At 44.2% G+C, this 22,816-nt stretch overlaps 1 long non-coding RNA gene across 1 annotated transcript; it reads right to left on the bottom strand.

The window, feature by feature from the left end:
- Positions 1 to 18,601: 18,601 nt before the first annotated feature.
- LOC149472057 (uncharacterized) lies at positions 18,602 to 19,849 on the bottom strand. Its single transcript, XR_016315426.1, has 2 exons — positions 19,608 to 19,849; positions 18,602 to 18,989 (listed from the first exon to the last, which is right to left on the bottom strand). It is a non-coding gene; the product is annotated as an uncharacterized LOC149472057 (long non-coding RNA).
- Between the last annotated feature and the right edge of the window lie 2,967 nt (positions 19,850 to 22,816).

Genomic DNA, 22,816 nt, shown 5'->3' with positions numbered 1-22,816 from the left:
GCTGGCTTTAGCGCTTCGGACTGATGTAATGTATCGCAATTGCAATGTATCGGGGGTTCCTTACACAGGACAGGAGTTCAAGCTGAAACTTTTTGCGGACGATGCCCTCCTGACTCTTACTAACCCCCTGATGACGCTTCCTAATTTGCAACAGGTTCTTGAGCGCTTCTCCTTGATTTCGGGTCTCTGTATCAACTTGGATAACACTGTCGCCCTCAATATTACTTGGCTTCAGGTTTGGTTTCGCGCCTACAATCCCACTTCTCTTACAAATGGGCTTCCTCTTCTCTTGAATACTTAGGCATTCGCTTAACCCCCACCTATGACTCCTTGTTTGCTGCAAATTATTATCCATTGCTTAGCTCTCTATCTTCTCTTATGCATTCTTGGCAATTTCCGCACCTGTCTTGGATAGGACGGGTTAATTCGGTGAAAATGACCATCTTGCCAAAATTGTTGTATTATTTTCGCACACTCCCAGTGCGGGTTCCCCCTTGTTTTCTTCGGTTGCTTCAGGCAAAGTTTATGCGTTTTATCTGGGCCAATAAGCACCCCAGAGTATCCAGAAATACGCTTTTTGCTCATAAACTCCAGGGTGGTCTTGGGGTGCCTAATGTAACTAAGTATTATCAGGCGAGCCAGATTGCCCCACTGTCTATGTTGCACGCCTCTTCTGACGTTCCCCTCTGAGTCCTGTTGAAACTACCTAATTGTGCCCCTATCGCAACGTCGACGCTTCTATGGCTTCCCCCTGCCCTGTGCCCTATGGCACTAAGTCCGATGTTACTTCATGGCTTACAAGTCTGGGACGCGGTACGTTACTCCGGTGGCCTGATGTCACCTTTTCTGCCTTTGCTCCCAATTATTAACAACCCTCTTTTCCCACCGGGTTTAGATCACCCAAGGGCATTTTCTTGGTGGGTGACTAATGTTTTTTCGCAGGTGCGACACTTTTTGATTTTTCGGTCCTTTCCCACCTGGAATTCTCTTCGGGAATCCCGGAATGTCCCCCTGGCAGAATTCTTTCGATACCTTCAATTGCGACACTGACTGCTCTCACTGCGGGGCACTTCTGCTTTCCCGTATCAGAAATCTGCCTTTGAACAGCTTTGCCAACAGTGTCCGGGCGCTCCGGGCCTTATATCCCTTCTTTATGCAGCTCTGAACAGACGCTCGTCGCATACTTCTCTTTCATATGTTGTTCAGTGGGAGCGCGACCTGGGAGTGGCTGTGGATCCGGAGGACTGGAATAAGGCCTGGTCACTCATAGCTAAATGCTCATTTAATACGACCACACTGGAGGCAGCCTATAAGGTATTGTTTCGTTGGTATTGGGTTCCGGCTCGGTTATCCCGGGCTAACCCTTCCTGTAGTGATCAATGTTTTTGGGGTTGTGGCCATCGTGGTGATGTATTGCATATCTGGTGGTCATGCCCGAGACTGTTTCATTTTTGGTCTTGTGTGTTTGGCCTCCTTTTCACCTTGTTCCATCTCTCCATACGCCGGGATGCTTGGTATCCCTTGCTTCATTGCCCCATACCGGGCCTCTTGGCTCACCAGCAGAAGTTGGCTTCCTATTTGTTTTTATCGGCCACTAGAACAATTGCTCAGGCCTGGAAGAGTCCGTTTATCCCTCTTCAGGGGGTGCGGGATCATATGACCACTATGATGCTCAACGAACAGATGTCGAGTATCTGCAACGACTCCCAACGTAAATTTTTGAAAATATAGGAGCCGTGGTTGCAATATGCCTTTCCCACACTCCCCCCGGCTAGTCTGGTGATGTAATGGCGTTCGGTATTGGCGCTCTTGGACCCCTGCTCTTTGCTTTTTTTTCCTCTCTTTCTTCCTCTCTCTCTCTCTCTCTCTCTCTCTCTCTCTCTCTCTCTCTCTGTTTTTGGTGTGACTGGACAGCTGCCTTTAGTTGTTATAGTCAGTTACATTAATGTTTTGTAACTTATGTGCCATTGATAGCCCCTGAGTGGGCGTACCTTTTGCCCTGTTGGTGTTAGAGCACTGTTTTTCCTTTTTTTTTTTTTTATTTAGCATTTTTGTTTATCTGTGCAATTGATAGCCCCTGCGTGGGCGTGTTTTATTGTCTCTGTTTTATACTGTTTAAAAATTAATAAAAACCATTGAGATAGAAAGGGTATATAGCAGTGTGCAGAGGGTCTTTCAAAATTTCTAGTGTTAATATGTGGTTACACCTCTTTAGCACCTGATGGATAAATGCATGCACTAGCTTTTGGGATTTGAGCACAGGGATCTCTTGTTTGTTATATTGTTGGGTCAGTAGCCAGACCTGAACCTTGTAGCTCTCCCCCATTGTGTCTTTTCCCCTATGCTAGCATTGTGTCCACAGTAGCATTGCGTAGGCAGAGCAGAGTAGGACTGGCCATAGAGGGATGACTTTGATGCAGTTGGCCAGCTTAACCACTTCCAGTCCGGACACTTTTACCCCCTTCCTGTCCAGGGCAATTTTCAGCTTTCAGCGCTGTCACACTTTGAATGACAATTGCGCGGTCATGCAATACTGTACCCATATGAATTTTTTACCATTTTTTTGAGACAGATAAAGCTTTATTTTGGTGGTATTTATTCACCGCTGGGATTTTTATTTTTTTTTGCTATGCAAATGAAAATGTCCAAAAAATTTTTTAAAAAAGTGTTTTTCTTATAAAATTTTGCAAATAAATAATCTTTCAACATAAATCTTGACCAAAATTTATTCCGTTATATTTTTAGTAAAAAAAAAAGCCAAATTAGTTTATAACCAAAAATTATAATTTTTAAACATTTTTTTACATTTTTATATTATTAATGGGTTTTTTTTTTTTTTTTTTTTACATACTGTCACCCTAGCAGTACAGTGTCACCATGGTGACACTGTACTACTTGTGGGGGTGATGAAGAATTTTTTTTTTTTTTTATTTTACAGTGATGGCTTTTACACCCATAAAGGCTGTAAAAGCAATCATTTCTCTTTCTCTCTGCCATTGAGAAATACTGAGTGAGCTGTGATTGGTCACACCTTGTCACATAGTACAAGGCTGTTGTGAATAGCCTTGTACCATGTGACCTCTGTGATCATTCACAGATTTCACACGTAGTAAGCAATGATGTCATCTTGCTTACTACTTTGCATGTGATCACTGATTGGCCTATCAGTTATCACATGATCAGGACCTCGTACAGAGGTCCCGTCCGACGATCGGTGTTCCACTGTGTCCGGAGGACACAGCGGGCACCAGATCGCGGTGCTGCGCGCTCCCAAGGAACGGCAACCCGCCCCTGGAGTGCCACTGCCCTACCGTTTATAAACAGCAGGCCAACGGCAAGAGGTTAAGCATGTATTGCAATATGTGTGAACTAAATATCCCTATTTATTGCATAGTCTGCTTGAAAGGGTATATACCAGTGTGCAGAGGGTCTTTCAGAGTTTCTAATGCATTTGTATTCAGCCCCCTTAACTCTGATACCCCTAACTAGAATCTAGTGGAATCCACCTGTATGTAATTTATTCTCAGTATAAATACAGCTGTTCTGTGAAGCCCTCAGAGGTTTGTTAGAGAACATAAGTGAACAAACAGCATCATGAAGGCCAAAGAACACATCAGACAGGTCAGGGATAAAGTTGTGGAGAGGTTTAAAGCAGGGTTAGGTTATAAAAAATATATCCCAAGCTTTGAACATCTCACAGAGCACTTTTAAATCCATCATCACCCAAAAATGGAAAGACTATGGCACAACTGCAAACCTACCAAGACATGGCCGTCCACCTAAACTGACAGGCCGGGCAAGGACAGCATTAATCAGAGAAGCAGCCAAGAGGCCCATGGGAACTCTGGAGGAGCTGCAGAGATCCACAGCTCAGGTGGTAGAATCTGTCCACAGGGCAACTATTAGTGGTGCACGCCACAAATCTGACATAAAAGTGCTGCGCTATGTGAGATAATAATGATAAGTGTATATACCTGAAAATCAAAAAAACTCTCAACCCATATAGATGAAATGTGATACAGTAGGCCATGAATGTTGTGACATATCAAGATGATAAATGTACAAAAAATATTATATTATGAAACGTGCAATCATAAATAATAGTAGCTCAACAAATAGTCCAAATGAATAAGAAGAAGTTCTTGATCCAATAATACAATTAGTATGAACCGCAGTCCTGAATAGAGTGAAATGTGGAAATAAGACATCAGTGGAATCCTTCACCACTATGCACTCACCAGAACTTAAGTATACCAGGCTTGTAGTAAAGATCCTCCAAGGTATGCATGTCTCCTCCTCTCAAGGGCTGATACGTGGCCTTCAGTAATGTGTCCTAAAAAATGAGAGCTCACCACACAGAGCCCAAGATGGAGGTATATAGTGTAGTATTTATTAAAATTTGTGACAAACAAATACACTCCAAGAGAAACAAAGAAAATGCAGGCACCAGGGGCGGACTGACAACTCATGGGGCCCCCGGGCAATAGGGGATTATGGGACCCCTGTGTCCTTGCCCAAACTCAAAAAAGCCTATGAAAAAGATACCAGGAGCATATCATGGGGCCCCCTACTGACCCCGGGCCCTCGGGCAATGCCCAAGTTTCCAAATTGTCAGTCCACCCCTGGCGGGCACACTTATCTGGCCTTTATGGAAGAGTGGCAAGAAGAAAGCCATTGTTAGAAGAAAGCCATAAGAAGTCCCATTTGCAGTTTGTGAGAAGCCATGTGGGGGACACAGCAAACATGTGGAAGAAGGTGCTCTGGTCAGATGAGACCAAAATTGAACTTTTTGGCCTAAAAGAAAAACACTATGTGTGGTGGAAAACTAACACAGCACATCACCCTGAAACCACCATCCCCACTGTGAAACATGCAGCAGCATTATGTGGTGGGGATGCTTTTCTTCAGCAGGGACAGGAAAGCTGGTTAGAGTTGATGGTAATGGTACACTGAAAAACATTCTGGTGCCAAAACCAAAAATTCAGGATGCACTTGGCCGAAAACCGAAACCGAAATGGGCAGTTTTTAAAAATTAAGATATATTTTTGGGAAAAAATACACTTTAATTAAAAAAAGAAAAAAAAAAACACAATATATACCCCACTTTTTTGTATAATATGAAAGAGGATGTTACGGCAAGTAAATAGATACCCAACATACAAGATTTATCTGTGCTCAAATCCCAATAGCTAGTACATGCATATTGTAAAGCGTTGAGCAAACTGTTGGCGCTGTATAAATCCTGTATTATAATAATTTATCCATCAGGTGCTAAAGGGGTGTAGCCACATATTAACACCAGAAATTCTGAAAGACCCTCTGCACTCTGGTATATACCCTTTCAAGCAGACTGCAATAAATAGGGATATTTAGTTCACACATATTGCAATACATGTTGAAGTCGGCCAACTGCGTCAAAGTCATCCCTCTATGGCCAGTCATACTCTGCTCTGCCTACACAAATGCTACTGTGGACACAATGCTAGCATAGGGGAAAAGACACAATGGGGAGAGCTACAAGGTTCAGGTCTGGCTACTGACCCAACAATACAACAAACAAGAGATCCCTGCGCTCAAATCCCAATAGTTAGTACATGCATGTATTCATCAGGCGTAAAGGGGTGTGATCACATATTAACACTAGAAATTCTAAGGACCCTCTGCACACTGCTACGTGGGTCAGTAGCCAGACCTAGGCCTGGTAGCTCAAAAAGACTTTTGCAGCGAAAGAGGGTCCTACAAAGTATTGACTCCGGGGGGCTGAATACAAATATAACATGACAAAATGTGGAAAGTTCAAGGGGTAGGAATAATTTTTCAAGACACTAGGCTTTTATCAGCATTTTTTGGTAGGAGTGTTTTCAGGCTGGAAAACCCCCAGAACTACTGAGTTTGCAGAGGAGTTTTTCAAAAACGCTCTACTTCTGAAAAATGCTGGAAAACACTGAAAAATGTGGCAATTCAATGTTTATGTGCGTTTTTGAGCCTCAAGATTTTGTGGGAGTATAGTTTTGTTAAAAATCACTAAAAACTCTGAAAAGTGCTAATGCAAAGATGCTAAAAAACGCAACAAAACTCGTGTTTCTTTTCTACAGCTAACACTACTGGAGTTTTTATAACATCCAGTGTGCATGAGGCCTTAGAGTGGAGCACAGGGCTTGGCAGTGAAAGGGTTAAACAATGCTGGCAAAGAATCTTTGATAAGAAAGTTGGTCAGCCACAAGTCTGGGGAGCATTACCCCCCAAAACAAATGAGAAAGATTCACCGACTACGGCTTTGATTTCAAAGTCACATGTCAGTGCGACTTCAGGTGCGACTTGTAAGACGTCTGTACGACTTCATGCACAAATGTCAATGTCAATGCCAGTCCCACCAGAAGTCGGCAAAACTAGTGCAGGAACTAATTTTAAGCAATTGGAGTTGGAAGAATTAGAACGGTTCCATTGCCAATCATAGGGTGTGACCTGATTTGAACTGTCAAATTGCATGACAAATCACATCAATGTGAACTGGAGTTGCCACCTCATCCCTTTAAACCCGAACACATATTAATGACACGGGTTCTGGGGATGATTTAATGCAGATACCGCACTAAGTAAGTTTAATGACCACCTTAATCAGCCCCAGAACCTGTATAATGAATATGTGTTTGGGTTTAAAGGGATGAAGTTGCAGCCCTAGTGTGAATGGAGGGGGGAGGGCTTAGATATATTTATCTTCAAAACGTAACCAGCTGTTTGCATTTACTCCACAAAAGAAAAAAAAAAAAAAAAGGTCTGAAATTAACTGACCTGTGGAGCACAGAAGAGAGAAAAGCCAAACAACTCCTCCATTCATCATGTGGTTTGCTTCTCTTCTTGGTAAAGTGGTGACCATCCTGTCCTGTTAGCTGTTGAGAAGGTCGAGAAATGAAATGAAGAAATAACTGAAGGATGAAAGCTTAATAATCCTTTCACTTTCAGATTTGCACTTCCACGCCTCCTATTATTCAGTCCATGAAAAGAATCTGTTAGAATCACAACTGTGAACTAGATCCAGGAGATCAATGTACTGAATTTAAGAGAAACTCCAAAAAGAAATAGAAAATGTTCAGATATATTGATTTTTAAAGAACCTGTTTTTGCTGTCATTGATAAAAAAATGGACTTTGCTATACAGTTATCTTGCTTGAACGTACTGCTGTAATAACAGGAAGATATTTGAGCCAAAATCAGTCTAATCGGCTTAAAGGTTGTGTCTTTATTACTCATTCCTCTACCTTCATTCCGGTCATGACTTTAAACTGGTGTGGTGAGTGATCTATGAACTGCAGCACACCAGACAGGGGTCCATTTATCTGTGGACTAATACATAAAGATTTAAAGTGACAATAAACTCTGGTATATAAAATAAATCAAATCAAGTTTATATTCTTAAAGGGTAACTCCAAATTCATGGGGAAAAAAAGTAGCAAAAAAAAATATATATATATATAATTGCAACTCACGTCATATTGTAATTAAATGTAATTAAATGTTATCAACTACTTGAGCTCCAGAGGATTTGCCCCCCTTAATGACCAGGCCTTTTTTTGCTGTTTGGCGCTGCATTAATTCAAATGATAATTGCGCGGTCATGCTATGTTGTACCCAAACGAAATTTGTGTCCTTTTTTTCACACAAATAGAGCTTTCTTTTGGTGGTATTTTATCACCTGTGCGCTTTTTATTTTTTGCGCTATAAACAAAAAAAACACAAAAATTTTGAAAAAAAACAATATTTTCTACTTTCAGCTATAAAAAATATATCGTAAACTCAAAGTTAGTCATAAATTTAAGCCAAAATGTATTCTGCTACATGTTTTTGGTAAAAAAAAATCCCAATAAGTGTACAGTCAGGTCCATAAATATTGGGACATCGACACAATTCTAACATTTTTGGCTCTATACACCACCACAATGGATTTGAAATGAAACGAACAAGATGTGCTTTAATTGCAGACTGTCAGCTTTAATTTGAGGGTATTTACATCCAAATAAGGTGAACGGTGTAGGAATTACAACAGTTTGCATATGTGCCTCCCACTTGTTAAGGGACCAAAAGTAATGGGACAGAATAATAATCATAAATCAAACTTTCACTTTTTAATACTTGGTTGCAAATCCTTTGCAGACAATTACAGCCTGAAGTCTGGAACGCATAGACATCACCAGACGCTGGGTTTCATCCCTGGTGATGCTCTGCCAGGCCTCTACTGCAACTGTCTTCAGTTCCTGCTTGTTCTTGGGGCATTTTCCCTTCAGTTTTGTCTTCAGCAAGTGAAATGCATGCTCAATCGGATTCAGGTCAGGTGATTGACTTGGCCATTGCATAACATTCCACTTCTTTCCCTTAAAAAACTCTTTGGTTGCTTTTGCAGTATGCTTTGGGTCATTGTCCATCTGCACTGTGAAGCGTCCAATGAGTTCTGAAGCATTTGGCTGAATGTGAGCAGATAATATTCCTGAAACACTTCAGAATTCATCCGGCTGCTTTTGTCAGCAGTCACATCATCAATAAATACAAGAGAACCAGTTCCATTGGCAGCCATACATGCCCACGCCATGACACTACCATCACCATGCTTCACTGATGAGGTGGTATGCTTAGGATCATGAGCAGTTCCTTTCCTTCTCCATACTCTTCTCTTCCCATCACTCTGGTACAAGTTGATGTTGGTCTCATCTGTCCATAGGATGTTGTTCCAGAACTGTGAAGGCTTTTTTAGATGTCGTTTGGCAAACTCTAATCTGGCCTTCCTGTTTTTGAGGCTCACCAATGGTTTCCATCTTGTGGTGAACCCTCTGTATTCACTCTGGTGAAGTCTTCTCTTGATTGGTGACTTTGACACACATACACCTACCTCCTGGAGAGTGTTCTTGATCTGGCCAACTGTTGTGAAGGGTGTTTTCTTCACCAGGGAAAGAATTCTTCGGTCATCCACCACAGTTGTTTTCCGTGGTCTACCGGGTCTTTGGGTGTTGCTGAGCTCACCGTTGCGTTCCTTCTTTTTAAGAATGTTCCAAACAGTTGTTTTGGCCACGCCTAATGTTTTTGCTATCTCTCTGATGGGTTTGTTTTGTTTTTTCAGCCTAATGATGGCTTGCTTCACTGATAGTGAAATCTCTTTGGATCGCATCTTGAGAGTTGACAGCAACAGATTCCAAATGCAAATAGCACACTTGAAATGAACTCTGGACCTTTTATCTGCTCATTGTAATTGGGATAATGAGGGAATAACACACACCTGGCCATGGAACAGCTGAGAAGCCAATTGTCCCATTACTTTTGGTCCCTTTAACAAGTGGGAGGCACATATGCAAACTGTTGTAATTCCTACACCGTTCACCTGATTTGGATGTAAATACCCTCAAATTAAAGCTGACAGTCTGCAGTTAAAGCACATCTTGTTCGTTTCATTTCAAATCTATTGTGGTGGTGTATAGAGCCAAAAATGTTAGAATTGTGTCGATGTCCCAATATTTATGGACCTGACTGTATATTGATTGCTTTGTGTGAACGTTATAGCGTCTACAAACTATGGTATAGATACTGTAATTTATGCCTTTTTTTGCTATACAGCGCTGCACTAATTCAAATGATAATTGCGCGGTCATGCAATGCTGTACCCAAACGAAATTTATGTCCTTTTTTTCACACAAATAGAGATTTCTTTTGGTGGTATTTGATCACCTGTGCGCTTTTTATTTTTTGCGCTATAAACAAAAAAACCACGAAAATTTGGAAAAAAAACAATATTTTCTACTTTCAGCTATAAAAAATATTTCGTAAACTCAAAGTTAGTCATAACTTTAAGCCAAAATGTATTCTGCTACATGTTTTTGGTAAAAAAAATCCCGTGCATTAGCGCCCAAACTGGCGCTATCTAGGAGGGGCGCTAACACTATCGGAAGTCGTCAGTGACACTAATACAGTGATCAGTAAAAATCTGTTCACTGTAATCAATGACACTGGTGACAGGGCAGTGAAGGGGTTAACTGGGGGGGGAGGGGGCGATCAAGGGGTTAAATGGGATTTCTGGTGCACTAGCAGGCAAACTGGCGCTATCTAGGAGGGGCGCTAACACTATTGGAAGTCGCCAGCGACACTGATACAGTGATCAGTAAAAATCTGTTCACTGATCAATGACACTGGTGACAGGGCAGTGAAGGGGTTAACTGGAGGGGGGTGATCAAGGGGTTAAATGGGATTACTGGTGTACTGGTGGGCAATCTGGCGCTATCTGGGAGGGGCGCTAACACTATCGGAAGTCGCCAGCGACACTGATACAGTGATCAGTAAAAATTGGTTCACTGATCAGTGACACTGGTGACAGGGCAGTGAAGGGGTTAACTGGGGGGGAGATTAAGGGGTTAAATGGGATTACTGGTGTAGTAGCGGGCAATCTGGCGCTATCTGGGAGGGGCGCTAACACTATCGGAAGTCGCCAGCGACACTTATACAGTGATCAGTAAAAATTGGTTCACTGATCAGTGACACTGGTGACAGGGCAGTGAAGGGGTTAACTGGAGGGGGGGGGCGATCAAGGGGTTAAATGGGATTACTGGTGCACTAGCGGGCAAACTGGCGCTATCTGGGAGGGGCGCTAACACTATCGGAAGTCGCCAGCGACACTGATACAGTGATCAGGAAAAATTGGTTCACTGATCAGTGACACTGGTGACAGGGCAGTGAAGGGGTTAACTGGGGGGGGGGGGCGATCAAGGGGTTAAATGGGATTTCTGGTGCACTAGCAGGCAAACTGGCGCTATCTGGGAGGGGCGCTAACACTATCGGAAGTCGCCAGCGACACTGATACAGTGATCAGTAAAAATTGGTTCACTGATCAGTGACACTGGTGACAGGGCAGTGAAGGGGTCAACTCATGGGGGGGGGGGCGATCAAGGGGTTAGACGGGATTATTGGTGTATTAGCGGGCAATCTGGCTCTATCTGGGAGGGGCGCTAACACAATCAGAAGTCGCCAGCGACACTGATACAGTGATCAGTAAAAATTGGTTCACTGATCAGTGACACTGGTGACAGGGCAGTGAAGGGGTTAACTGGGGGGGGCGATCAAGGGGTTAAACGGGATTACTGGTGTACTGGCGGGCAATCTGGCGCTATCTAGGAGGGGCGCTAACACTATCAGATGTCGCCAGCGACACTGATACAGTGATCAGTAAAAATTGGTTCACTGATCACTGACTGGTGACAGGGCAGTGAAGGGGTTAACTGGGGGGGGGGGGGGGCGATCAAGGGGTTAGACGGGATTACTGGTGTACTGGCGGGCAAACTGGCGCTATCTGGGAGGGGCGCTAACACTATCGGAAGTCGCCAGCGACACTGATACAGTGATCAGTAAAAATCGCTTCACTGATCAGTGACACTGGTGACAGGGCAGTGAAGGGGTTAACTGGGGGGGGGGGGGCGATCAGGGGGTTAAATGTGACCTAGAGTGTTCTAACTGTAGTGTAGTGTTTTACTCACTTTTATTGTTTCTTCTTCTCTGTCTGGAACGGAATGTGTCCAGGCAGAGAAGAATGACATCATATCCTGCCCTGTGTAAATGTCAACACAGGACAGGATAGGACAGGGACCGATCATGTGATTTCAGCCAGAAATCACTGGCTGAAATCTAATGATTGATCCCTCCTGGATCGAATCGTGTCACCCGCGGGTCGGCGGGAGCGCGCGCGCGCGCCCCCTACCTGCGAATGTGTCGGGAGCTCGGAGCATGTTTTAAAACGTGCTTTTGCGCTCCACTGCCGCCCTGCACACGTATATATACAGTGGCAGGGCGGCAAGCGGTTAAGAATGACCTTTCCTTTTCATTCTGCAGAGCTGTAATTATCTGTAAAATGTAATATGGATCCCTGGAGACATTCTGTACACAGAGGGTGTACACCCCCCTAGAAATGTCATTTCCTGCTTGTGTGATTGGCTGAATGATTTACCCAGAAGTCTGCACTAAGATACAAGTCAGATTTTGGGCATCTCCTACAACAGAAATGTCATTTGTGGTGAGATACTCCCAGAGGGAAATCATGTCTAAAGGGATGCAGACCCCGCCACTTTCCTCATTGGAGCCCTGCAGCTGTAGCAGCTGACTGATAATTATAAAACCACTCCCATACAGATTCACTCTGCACATGGACACAGCCAGACAACCAGCTACTTTTTCAAAATAACAGAAGGTAGGAATCTGCAAAAAAGTTTGTTAAAATCCCCGCAATGTACAGAGATCACCTGGAGGGGAAGGGTTTTTTTTTTTACAATTTAACTCAAAAAGGTCTCTTGTATTGCTTCCAGATGCCTCCAAATCTTTTTTGCTGCTGTGACTTCATTTTATTTATTATTATTTTTTTATTTCAGGTGCTTATATAGCGCCATCAATTTACACAGCACTTTACATATATATTGTACATTCACATCAGTCCCTAACCCTCAAGGGGTGTACAATCTAAGGTCCCTAACTCACATTCATACATACACATACTAGGGACAATTTAGACAGGGGCCAATTCACCTACCCGGGGGAAACCCACGCAGGCACAGGGAGAACATGCAAACGCCAGGCAGGTGATGCCGTGGTTGGGATTCGAACCAATGACCCAAGTACTGCCAGGCGGAGGAGCTAACCACTTAGCCACTGTGCTGCCCTAGAGGGTGGCTACGGTCATTCTTCATGGTCCCACTGTAAGTCGGAACTTAGCCAGCCTCTTTTGACTAGAGGGGTTGGACTAGGGACTATGGACAATAGCAAGGAGAGTCCTCCATTACATCAGAGTCCCCCTATATCAGGGTCCCCTTCATATTCCCCCCTTGCATCTGGTTCCCATCAGATTCCTCCATTACATCAGGGTCCCCAACAGAGTCCCTCCTTATATCAGGGTCCCCAACAGAGTCCCTCCTTATATCAGGGTCCCCAACAGAGTCCCTCCTTATATCAGGGTCCCAATAGAGTCCCTCCTTACATCAGGGTCCCAATAGAGTCCCTCCTTATATCAGGGTCCCCATCAGAGTCCCTCCTTATATCAGGGTCCCCATCAGAGTCCCTCCTTATATCAGGGTCCCCATCAAAGCCCCCATACATCAGGGTCCCCATCAGAATTGATTTTGTGGAATATGATAGATCTGTAAATTAGATTGTAAATCACTGTTTATGTTCCAGAGTGGTATCCTATCCCTGATGAAGATACTTGTGATATATTTTCAAAACACGTTGGTTTCCCTAGCTCAGCGGTCTCCAAACTTTATAAATGAAGGGCCAGTTTACTGTCCTTCAGACTTTAGGGAGGCCGGACTGGGGCCACTGGGAGTAGAAAGTGTCTCGGGATCAGTGAGTACACAAGCCTCATCATTGGTATTAATGGGAGGAATAGCGCCCCATTATTGGTGTCAATGGAAGGAATAGTGCCCCATCATTGGTGTCAGTGGGAGGAATAGTGTCCCATCATTGGTATCAGTGGGAGGAATAGTGCCCCATCATTGGTATCAGTGCGAGGAATAATGCCCCATCATTGGTATCAGTGGGAGGAATAGTGTCCCATCATTGGTATCAGGGGGAGGAATAGTGCCCCATCATTGGTATCAGTGGGAGGAATAGTGTCCCATCATTGGTGTCAGTGGGAGGAATAGTGCCCCATCATTGGTGTCAGTGGGAGGAATAGTGCCCCATCATTGGTGTCAGGGGGAGAAATAGTGCCCCATCATTGGTGTCAGGGGGAGGAATAGTGCCCCATCATTGGTGTCAGTGGGAGTAATAGTGCCCCATCATTGGTGTCAGTGGGAGGAATAGTGCCCCATCATTGGTGTCAGTGGGAGGAATAGTGCCCCATCATTGGTGTCAGTGGGAGGAATAGTGCCCCATCATTGGTGTCAGTGGGAGGAATAGTGTCCCATCATTGGTGTCAGTGGGAGTAATAGGGCCCCATCATTGGTGTCAGGGGGAGGAATAGTGCCCCATCATTGGTATCAGTGGGAGAAATAGTGCCCCATCATTGGTATCAGTGGGAGGAATAGTGCCCCATCATTGGTATTAGAGGGGGAATAGTGTCCCATCATTGGTATCAGTGGGAGGAATAGTACCCCATCATTGGTGTCAGTGGGAGGAATAGTGCCCCATCATTGGTATCAGTGGGAGGAATAGTGGCCCATCATTGGTATCAGTGGGAGGAATAGTGCCCCATCATTGGTATCAGTGGGAGGAATAGTGCCCCATCATTGGTATCAGTGGGAGGAATAGTGCCCCATCATTGGTATCAATGAGAGGAATAGGGTCCCATCATTGAGCTCAGGTGTGTCAGGACGGAGGCGGTTCTCCTGTTGTCAGGTGCTCTAGCTCCTGTGTGTGAGAGGGGAGTGTGGTAAAATGCCTGCCCCAGATCTATCTTCCCCAGGTGAAGATGAAGGCGCAGAGTCCATTCGGGAGAGAGTGGTGTCCGGGATTAAGGTCCTGAATAGGGAGCGAGACAAGCTCTACAAACTGAGAGCGGAGTTGAAGTGATTACGGAAGCAGCGTGAGAGCATGTATAGCCAGAACCGGGGATCCATGGATACTGAAGTGCAGTTGGCTAAAGTCCGGGTGGAACACCAGGAAACCATTTGGCCATGATGGCAGGGAGAGATGGGCCGTTCAAGGAGAAATTTTGTAATGACAGAAGGTTTGCAAGGGTGGAGGAGGAGACCCCCAGTTCTGACCACCTGCCCCCTCAGGGTGAGGTAAACATCCCTATGCCTTCTCAGGACTCAGGAGGTATGCTGAGGGTGATCTGGTCAATGGAGTCTCCAATATGGGGGGATCAGCTGGTGTTTGATGGTGAAGACATCCCTGATAACGGGTCTGATAAGGTAAAGCCTATCAAGCCCCAAACTGTGGATAAAACTGTCTTTGTGCCATTTAATGCAGCAACTAATGCTGACCGTTTGCCTAGTGACACCCAGCCCGGTGACCCCCATGTCCAGCAAGGCTGTGACTGACGGTGTTAGAAGTCAGCAAACTGTGCATTTGAAAAAAAAAAATTACATTTCTGCAGAGGGACTACAAGTGCCAGCAGAACCTGTTAACCCTTCTTTGGCCAAATCCAAAGCTACTTGCCCAGTCGCAGCTGCTGAACAAGGCTCTATAGTGCACCATCAGGTGACCAGTGGTATTGCAGTGGAGACTGTGACTGCGCCTGTTGAAAGGGTTAATGTGTGACTGACAGTCCTCCCAGTGCATGTGGGAAGAACAATCCTGCTGGTGCCGGTGGGAAGGACAGTCCTACCAGCTAAGATCGATCTGTAAATAGTAATGTGTAGACTAGTGCTGCATCAGTGTGGGGTCTTGGCCCTGATAAGCCTACCTTTGCTCAGGTGGTAGGCTCTGCTCCTGGTAATGTTATCAAGCCAGGGCTGCAGTTGAAGGGGAACTTCGCTTCCAAGCAAGTTGTTCCCCCAAAAACCACCACTTTGAGTACCCCAGGGTCAGGTCTAGGGTCTCTGGCCTCTGCCGGGGGTCCAAGGCGAAATGTCATCATACTTAAATGGGAAGGTAGTGCAGTTCCTCCAGCAAGGTGTGTGGTGGTTGATTTGATCTTAGGGCTGGGGTTCACGGCAAATGACCTCTATGCCCTCATTCATTTAGCTGGGAGCTGGGAATACACCATAAGCTTCACTAGGCCAGAGGGTCTTGACCTGTTTTGGGAACAGTATGAGGCTCAACTGCAGGTCAAACCCCGAATGGGAAGGTTTGGCACCAGTTGCTGTCTTACAGATGTCAAACGTAAAAAAAAACAACTGTCATCCTCATTAATAAGAGTGTTCCTGCTCGGGACCTAGAGGTAGGTTGAGACATTATGGGGAGGTTTTGACAAAACCGGATACAATTCTTGATAAACGCAACATCTGGACTGGGGGTTGGTCGGTGACGGTCAGGTTGGCCAGGGATGGGAACGTTGTCCGTCACCTGCCCTCCTCCGCTTTTATAGGGAGGGACAGGATGACTATTCTCTATCCTGGTCAGCAAAAACTGTGTCACCGGGGTGGAGAAAAGAGGCACTTTAGCTCCTCCTGTTCAGCTTTGATATGTTCAATGTGTCGGGGTAAGGGTCATGTGGCCAAAGACTGCACCCAGATAAGGTGCAACTTGTGCCAACGCCTTGGCCACCCCTACAGTCAATGAAACTTGGCACAATGTGGATAAAGAGGTGATGGAAAAATAAAGCAAGCGATGAGATCATTTCTGAGTCTAACTGGCAGTACCTAGAGGAGAAGGAAGGTTGTGAGGCAGAAGAGGCGGGCGGTGGGGACGGAACAGGGACGGGAAGCTCCAGTGCCTGTCTCCAGCCATTTTTCCAATTTAGATAAGTAAATCAAGTATTGTTGCGCTTGTGAATGAAATCTTAGTGCAACTCAAATATAAACAGCAGTCCTAATTTGTGAACCAGTATACCATATGGACCACACATAGAGAAGGAGGAAACTCACAAATCCTAGCAATAACAATATGACTTTAACATAAGCGTCTGCAACACACACTGTCACCACAGACAGATATACTCAGAGGATTATTACTAGAGATGAGCGAAGTATTCAAAAATTCGATTCGGCTGATTCTGCGAATTTCAGGAAGAAATTCGATTTGATGCAAATTAATTCGCTACAAAGTTAACTTATAAAAAGGGTTTCTAGGCTTCAGAGAGCCTTTAAATTAGTGCAGAACACTGTACCTTTAATTTAAATGCCCTTGGAGATGAGGAAGGATGAGAAGATGGAGAAGGAGAAGGATGAGAAGAAGGAGAAGGAGAAGGAGAAGGATGAGAAGAAGGAGAAGGATGAGAAGAAGGATGAGGAGGAGAAGGATGAGAAGAAGGATGAGAAGAAGGATGAGAAGAAGGATGAGAAGAAGGAGAAGGATGAGAAGAAGGATGAGAAGAAGGAGAAGGATGAGAAGAAGGATGAGAAGGATGAGAATGAGAAGAAGGATGAGAAGAAGGAGAAGGATGAGAAGAAGGAGAAGGATGAGAAGAAGGAGAAGGATGAGAAGAAGGAGAAGGATGAGAAGAAGGAGAAGGAGAAGGATGAGAAGAAGGAGAAGGAGAAGGATGAGAAGAAGGAGAAGGATGAGAAGAAGGATGAGAAGGAGAAGGATGAGAAGGACAGTTCTGTGACAGTTTCTGTCTATTTCTGACAGTTCTGTGACATTCACTCCATACAGCGGTTTCAACCGCTGTATGGAGGGAATGTCCCAGAACTGTCAGAAATAGCCTATTTCTGACAGTTCTGGGACATTCACTCCATACAGCGGTTGAAACATTGTATCTATTTGTTTCCATAAATGGATCCATTTATGGAAACAAATAGATACAATGTTTCAACCGCTGTATGGAGTGAATGTCCCAGAACTGTCAGAAATAGCGGAGCTCTGCAGATACACTTAGAGGAGCTCTGCAGATACACTTTTTGCCGGCTTGGAATTATTCTTATTTTCATCCTACTTCTTCTTCTTCTTCTTCCTCATCCTCATCCTCTTCTTCTTCTGAGGATGAGGATGAAGAAGAAGAAGTAGGATGAAAATAAGAATAATTCCAAGCCGGCAAAAAGTGTATCTGCAGAGCTCCTCTATTCTGCAGATACACTTAGAGGAGCTCTGCAGATACACTTTTTGCCGGCTTGGAATTATTCTTATTTTCATCCTACTTCTTCTTCTTCTTCTTCATCATCCTCATCCTCATCCTCATCTTCTTCTTCTTCTGAGGATGAAGAAGAAGAAGAAGTAGGATGAAAATAAGAATAATTCCAAGCCGGCAAAAAGTGTATCTGCAGAGCTCCTCTATTCTGCAGATACACTTAGAGGAGCTCTGCAGATACACTTTTTGCCGGCTTGGAATTATTCTTATTTTCATCCTACTTCTTCTTCTTCTTCATCCTCATCCTCATCCTCTTCTTCTTCTTCTAAGGATGAGGATGAGGATGAAGAAGAAGTAGGATGAAAATAAGATTAATTCCAAGCCGGCAAAAAGTGTATCTGCAGAGCTCCTCTAAGTGTATCTGCAGAATAGAGGAGCTCTGCAGATACACTTTTTGCCGGCTTGCAATTATTCTTATTTTCATCCTACTTCTTCTTCTTCTTCTTCTTCTTCATCCTCATCCTCTTCTTCTGAGGATGAAGAAGAAGAAGAAGTAGGATGAAAATAAGAATTCCAAACCGGCAAAAAGTGTATGTGCAGAGTTCCTCTATTTCTGACAGTTCTCTGACAGCTTCTTCACATGTACAGCGGTTGAAACATCTGTATCCTAAATGGAAACTAATAGATACAATGTTTCAACCGCTGTACATGTGAAGGAACTGTCAGAGAAATGTCAGAAATAGCGGAGCTCTCTGCAGGGACACTTTTGCCAGCTGATCGGGAAAAATCCGATTCGCGCACCCGAAGTAGGCAAATATTCGGATTCGACGCGAATCGAATTTTTCCTGAAATTCGTATCGAATTCCGGTTCGCCTGGTTCGATTCGCTCATCTCTAATTATTACATACAGGAGCACTCTTCAAGAGACAGGGATTCTTTAGTTTGCATTAAAAGCTTTAGAGACAGTTTCAACACTTTTCAAAATAGGGTTTATTACTAAAAAGATCAAATTGGTGTACTTAAAATATTTACAGAAAAAGATGTTACAAAGACATAAAGAGAAAAATAATGCAACAAAGAAATCAAAGAAAGGAGTTAAGGCAGAATACTTGCAAAATCCTGGTTTAGCAGAGTGCAATTGTCCGAGCAAAAATGTTGCCTTGGCTCTCAAGTCCATTAAGATGTTTCTTGATTGATGTTAAACAAGAGCTCCCCTTCTCCAGGCCTGTCAGTCCTTTTCTAGGATATTAAAGGGGTGTCGCCTGAGAACAAGTGACCAATCATCTAGTTTGGGGATGGGTTCTAGGAGGTCACCAAGTTTATGACCAAGTCGCAACTACAATTTCATACTAATATTAACCTCCTTGGCGGTATGATTCCTTCTGATTTTTTGTGCTGAAAGCGGTACCATTTTTTGCATGGAAATAGTTTTTTATTGTAGGCTGTAATTTTTAGGAAAATTTCCCCACAAATCATTATCACTCAATTCTGTAAGTGGTTCTGATTTACTATCGCTGTTCTCTAGCCGGTCTAAAACCGCTTTTGACGTAAAGGGACGCTTTTTGGACGCCATGGACTTTTCTAAGTTTCCAGGCAGAAAGAATAGACAAAATGCAGGCAGGGCACAGGGCAAAGCACTAGGGACAATATGTATGTGAAATGGGATGAAACAGCAATGTTTTACTATTTAAAATTGAAAAAAAAAAAATGACATTTTTTAAATTTCCCGCCGCCGCCGGTGCCCGTACGTCCCGACGTCACGGGGACCGGAACACAGAAACCGGATGCCGGCATCGGCCGGAGGAGATGGCCGGGGACGCTGCAGGGGACACATCGTGGGAACGAAGGACAAGGTAAGTGCTGCAGGGACCCCCAGAGCAGCGCCGCATGGTAAGCCCGAGTGTAGCTCGGGGTTACCGCTTGTGGTATAGAAATTCTACCCCGAGCTACACTTGGGAAAACCACTAAGGAGGTTAACAACTTCCAGTATGTACAGGTAGTATTCTAGCAACTGTCAGATTAATATTCATAATTCTATTTCCGAACCGGATAGCGTATGTACTCTCCAGCGCCTCAGGATATGCACAGCCAAAAGGGAAGCCAAGGGTACCAGGACAGCGACAACCAAAAGGAAATGTTCCAGGGGTGCAGCCCTCCTCAGACGGGGAAATCAGCCACTGAATAGAGAGAAAACAGGTGGCGCACACACCTAGTGCATTATCCAAGGTTTATTGTAGGAATTAGATCATAAAAACATACTCACAGACGAAGCATGTATCTAAAAAGCATAGACAAATGACAATGGCCACAACGACAGGCAAGGTGTTCTCACTGTCAGTGCGGTCAAATTTCTGACGCGTTTCGGGGAGGAAGGGGATTCGTCCCCGAAACGCGTCAGCCATTTGACCGCACTGACAGTGAGAACACCTTGCCCGCCGTTGTGGCCATTGTCATTTCTCTATGCTTTTTAGATACATGCTTCGTCTGTGAGTATGTTTTTATGATTTAATTCCTACAATAAACCTTGGATAATGCACTAGGTGTGTGCGCCACCTGTTTTCTCTCTATAATTATATTTCAAACCCAGGGATACCAAACCCAGCGTACCCTTGTCACCCAGGAGGAAAGAGACTGCTTTCTTCCCCTTCCTATGTGCTAACATAGTCATGTATGACCTTGTTTGGCTCTGCATGAAATGATCTATCCAAATATATACGTAATATTAATGTGCCCAGTTCCTGTTGGATGCTATGAACTGTATGTGAAATTGTGACATGCAGAGTGGATGTTTTATGGCACGCTCTGCATTCCTAGAGCCCTAATGGCCTAACAGGTCGTGTGATGGCTGACTGAGTTATTTTATGATAGGGCAGAGGAAAGTGGTTTTCACGGTTCCTGAAAAACAGACATCCTGCACAAGGCTAATTAGTATTTTACAGCTCTGGAGCTGACCTCTATTTGTGTTTTATTTAAGATAAGAGGGTCTTTTGAAGTATGTAACAACTTACAGCTACAAATTCCATTTTCTAGAGGAGGGAGAGAGATGATTGTTCATGAAAAACAACATGGGTGAGACCTTAACAAGATGGATGTCGCGTACAGCTTCCATGTCTCTATTGTGCATAATCGTTACAGAGGGCACCACTGGACCTGTGTTGTAGTCCGTTACATGCCTCAGTATGTGATATTCAAAAATCCTCCATCTATGATTGGAATTTATCATGTAGATTGTTTTTATGGATTTGGTACAATTTTTAATCTGTACAAATATCAATATTTTAATGAAAAGATTTGTGCTAGTTCAAAATCCCATTATGAGTACAATTCTTTGATGCTTATAATATAGGGATGGTGGCAATCGCACCTCTAGTCACACAATTCTATTTATATTGATAGACAATGAATGGATTGATCAGGTAGGTCCTCCTATTCCATAGTTTTGGTAAATCTAAATGAAATTGTACAGAGATCGTCAGTCCACCCCTGTGTGTATGTATGAATGTAAGTTAGGGACGTTAGATTGTACACCCCTTGAGGGTTAGGGACTGATGTGAATGTACAGTATACAGTATCACCCAGAAGTAAGTCCACCCCTCGCATTTTTGTAAATATTTGATTCTATCTTTTCATGTGACAACACTGAAGAAATGACACTTTGCTACAATGTGACGTAGTCCGTGTACAGCTTGTATAACATGTAAATTTGCTGTCCCCTCAAACTAACTCAACACACAGCTATTAATGTCTAAACCGCTGGTAACAAGAGAGTCCACCCCTAAGTGACAAGGTCCAAATTGGGCCCAATTAGCCATTTCCCTCCCCGGTGTCGTGACTCATTAGTGTTACAAGGTCTTAGGTGTGAATGGGGAGCGTGTTAAATTTTGTTTTATCGCTCTCACTCTCTCATACTGGTCACTGGAAGTTCAACATGGCACCTCATGGCAAAGAACTCTCTGAGGATCTGAAAAAAAGAATTGTTGCTCTACATAAAGATGGCCTAGGCTGTAAGAAGATTGCCAAGATCCTGAAACTGAACTGCAGCACGGTGGCCAAGACCATACAGCGGTGTAACAGGACAGGTTCCACTCAGAACAGGCCTCGCCATGGTCGACAAAAGTTGAGTGCACGTGCTCAGCATCATATCCAGAGGTTGTCTTTGAGAAATAGACATATGAGTGCTGCCAGCATTGCTGCAGAGGTTGAAGGGGTGGGGGGTCAGCCTGTCGGTGCTCAGACCATACGCCGCACACTTCATCAAATTGGTCTGCATGGCTGTCGTCCCAGAAGGAAGCCTCTTCTTAAGATGATGCACAAGAAAGCCCGCAAACAGTTTGCTGAAGACAAGCAGACTAAGGACATGTATTACTGGAAACATGTCCTGTGGTCTGATGAGACCAAGATACTTATTTGGTTCAGATGGTGTCAAGCGTGTGTGGCGACAACCAGGTGAGGGGTACAAAGACAAGTGTGTCTTGCCTACAGTCAAGCATGGTGGTGGGAGTGTCATGGTCTGGGGCTGCATGAGTGCTGCCGGCACTGGGGAGGTACAGTTCATTAAGGGAACCATGAATGCCAACATGTATTGTGACATACTGAAGCAGAGTATGATCCCCTCCCTGCAGAGACTGGGCCGCAGGGCAGTATTCCAACATAACGACCCCAAACACACCTCCAAGACCACCACTGTCTTGTTAAAGAAGCTGAGGGTAAAGGTGATGGACTGGACAAACATGTCTCCAGACCTAAACCCTATTGAGCATCTGTGGGGCATCCTTAAATGGAAGGTGGAGGAGCGCAAGGTCTCTAACATCCACCAGCTCTGTGATGTCATCATGGAGGAGTGGAAGAGGACTCCAGTGGCAACTTGTGAAGCTCTGGTGAACTCCATGCCCAAGAGGGTTAAGGCCAGGCTGGAAAATAATGGTGTCCACACAAAATATTGACATTTCAGGCCCAATTTGGACCTTGTCACTTAGGGATGGACTCACTTTTGTTGCCAGCGAGTTAGACATTAATGGCTGTGTGTTGAGTTATTTTGGGGGGACAGCAAATTTACATGTTATACAAGCTGTACACTGACTACGCCACATTGTAGCAAAGTGTCATTTCTTCAGTGTTGTCACATGAAAAGAGAGAATAAAATATGTACAAAAATGTGAGGGGGTGACTCACTTCTGGGAGATACTG

This window comes from Staurois parvus, unplaced genomic scaffold (genome assembly GCF_062004578.1).
Source record: "Staurois parvus isolate SC_StPar_1 unplaced genomic scaffold, SC_StPar_1.0 ptg000024l, whole genome shotgun sequence".
NCBI classification, from domain to species: Eukaryota; Metazoa; Chordata; class Amphibia; order Anura; family Ranidae; genus Staurois; species Staurois parvus.
Note: the sequence above shows the minus strand (reverse complement) of the source record. Positions and strands in the feature narration are given on the sequence as shown.